The following is a 4,467-nucleotide window of genomic DNA, read 5'->3' on the forward strand; positions in this document are numbered from 1 at the left end:
TAACGAGCAAAGAATTCACCCGGAGAAATTGTAGATAAGAGCGTAGTCAGTGGAAATTAGTTTGCGGCTCGGAAGTGACCCGTCAATATCTTGCGACTTCAGACAACCCAAACAAAACGGGAAGAGGCATGGTTGGAGTATATTGCTAAATGAACTACTCGAGACATGCCACAAAATCGATTTCTTTTTCGGACACTAAATGACCCAAGTCACTAATTATATATGATTTTGATAAAATTAAAAAGAAGCAACACAAACGCATGGGACATTGAGGTAGCTGCTGCATAATGATGTCAGCACAAATTTTGGGAGGTCACTGGAGTACTTTTCAAAACAGAAGAGGTACTAAAACTAAGAAACAAGTCTCAATATTAGACAAACAACGTTTCAAGGGTTTCGAAAAGTCTATTGTAAACATTCAAAATTTCTAAAATATGAAACATAAGTCAAAAACATCTATTTCTGGAGCAAAGCAGTTTTTATGCATGTTAATGCGTATATATAACGCGTAGCATATAACGTCCTGCAATGCTAGAACTTTTCTAACAGAACTTTTATCTTGGTTCCGAGATTTCAAATAGTGCCCTTTTGTGATCAATTAAGTCTTGCTTCAAACCATGTATAGATTTGAACAGAAATGCATGCTTTCCTCCACCTTTTTATCCTACATCAAACTACCTGTTGGGCAAATCTATATATGTAAGGTTATGTGAAGGTCCCCTTCAATGCACCTGTTTTATTTTATTTTGCGGACTTCCTTACCGCTACTGTGATTGAAATCCCGGCAGTCAAAACGTGAAGTTTATTCATTTTACTCAACTGTTATTTATATATATCATTTGACCGATCAACGAGTTCGAGTTGACAGACCGAGCTAGTCCTTGAATGTAGGGTTGATCTGGAATGCTATCTAAATATTTGTCCAAGTCTGACTTGAAAGATGCAACCGGATCAACAAGGCCGACGTATTTCCTACGAATATTAGAGGGAAGCAAATTGAACAATGAAGGAGCCCGAGAAAGAAGCGAAGTGGACTTCAATGTTCGAACTAGCCTGGATTCTCGGGGGCTCGAAGGTGCTCTCAAAACGCACATTTAGCCTCTACGGTCACTAGAATTGACCCTAAATCCTGGGTTGGGACAGAGCTCATGAATGCTTTTGAAAACGTTAAAAAACCCGATAAAAGTTAAATTGGTTTCTATAATGATTATTGTTCACAAACGTTTCGTGATCATGGTAATTTTAAACAATTCTATAAGGATTTACATGTGAAGCAACAAAATTCAGTTGCTTCAACACAATGATAAGTATGTCAATCCATCAGATTTATGTTTCAAAGCGAATCTATTTGAGTTCGGAAGCCCTCGATAAATTAATGAGAATTTAAGAGGTCCAGCCGTTTTTTCCGATTGCTCTTTCAGGTGGAACAATTCCAAATTCCCTTGGTTTTTGCCACCTGACTCGATTGTGGGTCTTCCTCTTCTGGCTTCCTCCTCCTCCTCGTTGAAGAAATCCGTCTTGTTAACACTGAGCTTCCTGCAAAATATGGTCTCTGCCTCTGGATCACTCCAACCCTGGACAATCCAATATCCTAGTTATCCAAATCTGGTATAGTCAGAAAGCCTGGTCCATGATTATTGCGATCCTGGACAAGTATTCAAATCTCGCAATGGACCTTCGGTCCAATAGTACACGGTCGAAGGAACCAACGCTTGGCTTAATCCTTGCTCGTCAAGTTCTCGCGGGAATTGATGTTTATATTTGAATCGTTTTGTGGTTTTATGCAGCTGGGATTGGAAGTTTCCAACGAAGGGGTTTGAAGCCTTCCAAGTGCTACACTATGGATCACAACCTTGTTGTTCCAAGTCGGAAAAAAGCCCAAGCGCTATGATATCGAAAAATAGCGAAATGCCACTAGAAAGGACTCGATGACATGTTGAGTTTTAAAAATCCTAGCAAGCTCATTTTCCGCGGAATTTGGTAATGCTAAGCGCCTTGAAAAAGAGTAACTTAAATGCATTAGAAGTCATTCTCATATTTCAATGATCTAGAGAATTTTGAACGTCAACAAAATTGCAATCGTTCACTCGATAAATTTTCAAAAGTTGAGTTTTGAAAATGATTAATTTCCTGTACATGGCCAAACCAAAGTTACAAAAAAGCTTTCCCTGATTACTTTTATCACTCACTGTCTACCAATAACATTTTTCTTTTAACATCAAGTATTCTTTCATGTAGGAACCGATGACATTATTTAATGGAGTCCCAATGTTCATGTGATATGATCAGTCTAGAATTAACAAGCCCAAATATGCCTCATTTATCGGCCCCTACCCCAAACATTACCTCATTCATGAAAAAAAAGACAATGATAATGTGTCTCGTATTCTGTAACAGTAATGGATCATCCGAATCAGATTCCACTTTTGATCAAGGGATCGCCGTACCTGGCGGGTCCATCCGTGAGCTCAAAGGATCCTTTCTTTCGTCCCTTCAACCATATCTCCAGCTCTTTTGGGCTGGAACGTTGTGCTCGTCTATGACAAATTTGATGTAAAGCTCCGAGATATCCATCAGAGTGGAAGAGATTGTTCCATCTCATGAGCTTACACGATTCCCACTGGGTGTTCTGATGGGTTACCAATCGGAGGGGGATCTCCTTTTCATGGCCCGATTATGAGCACCTTTCGTTCCACCCTGTTCTAGGTACACGAGTTTTCTCTTCAGAGAGCTCATCTAATTCAATTAGGGAGCAACACGCAACCGGAACTTGACTCCTGATCTCCAATCACCTTTTGTGCGTACGTACAGTTCAGTAAAAACAACGACGTCGTACATGATAAAAAGAAACTCGGTTTTCATGGAGCCGACGAACCCAATTTCTGGAACAAATGCTGAGATTAAGCCGGATTAAATCGGGAGCTCTTTGATTCTAAAACTTACTCCTTTCCTATCTTTCGTTAACAACAGAGGAGTTGTTTATGAAACTAGTGAGGTTTTCATGGAATAGTTGGCCAGCTTGAAAGAACTCTAGACTCGGGCTATTTTTGAGCTATAAAAAAGCTACATTGCCAATGAAAAAAGCTACTAAATTGCTCCGAAATATTGCATTTTGCACATTTTGACCAAGCACGGGAGGTGACCCACGGATCAGCCATACATTTCCTTAATGAGATCAAAGCCTACCGGGCTATACGACGACAATTCAAAAGACCTCAAGTTAAATTGCGACCTCCATGGATTGTCACTTACCCTCTCTTTCTTTCGAGAGGAGAGGTAGTTGTGAAGCAAAGGAATAAGAGGGTGCATTAAAAAAACTCCTTTTTTTATTCTGGTTTTGAACAAAAGCACAAGTTCAACCAAAGGTTGCTACAACAAAAATTTAAAAGTAAATGAACAACTCGATATTCGATTCGATACTTCACCTCGTAAACCTTGCGCCATCAAAACAATTGGGTTGTTGTAATATATATTTCTGTGCCCTATCATTTGTGACGAATTAAGGGTTAAATTATATTGACTTGAAATTATGGTTGACTCACATGAAACGAGAATTTTTAACATCAATAACTTATATCGTAATTAGTCTAAAGCTCGGAAAATAACTTGTCGTGCCGTTGAGCAACAAACCTAAAGATTTGAATGGGAGTAGTTGTCTTTACACAAGTTAACGTGAAGAGTTGTTAGTGGAAAGGAAACTAGTTCTGACAACCATCCGTAATTTACCCTCCATGGCAAAACAAGATACTTTTCCGACCGTTGGTAAATTACTAAGGGGAACAAACAAGAAAAACCCAATTTCAAATGGGTTCAAACAAATAGAAACAAGTAAATCATATCAAAGAAACAAATAAAAAGCAAGCAAACCGGAAATGGGAACTGCAGATAGAGTTGAATAACTAGAATCTTTATTGGACAGACACACTGAGGGATCTTATTATTGCTAACTTAAAAAATACCAGTTTGTTACATTACATCCTGGCTTAGAAAATGATTGAAATTAATTTCGTGCTCAGTTTCTTTCCCTATGTACTCCAACAGCATTCAGCTTCTTAAGGTGATATGTTCTCACTATTGAAAATAGCTTTTTAAACAATGTGATTAAATTCAAGGGTGTCTAATATCATTGAACATAATAAAAAAAAGATGCCTAAAAACAAGCTACAAGAATCACTTGGCAAGACAATAACCTGTTGCTAAAACATCACAAAAACTCTTAGTTTGGCTCAATTCTTTGGTGCTGCATTTTTCTTTTTTCGTTTGCTTTTTCATGGGCTTTTCTAACCGCTATAGGGGTCTACCGGATCAAGAAGGCCTACACGTATTCCCTACGAATATCAGAGGGAAGCAAATTAAGCAATGAAGGAGCCCGAGAAAGAAGAGAAGTGGATTTCATTGTTCGAACTAGCCTGGATTCTCGAGGGCTTGAAGGTGCTCTCAAAACGCACATTAAGCCTCTACGGTCGC

Source organism: Tigriopus californicus, chromosome 5 (genome assembly GCF_007210705.1).
Source record: "Tigriopus californicus strain San Diego chromosome 5, Tcal_SD_v2.1, whole genome shotgun sequence".
Lineage (NCBI taxonomy): Eukaryota > Metazoa > Arthropoda > Copepoda > Harpacticoida > Harpacticidae > Tigriopus > Tigriopus californicus.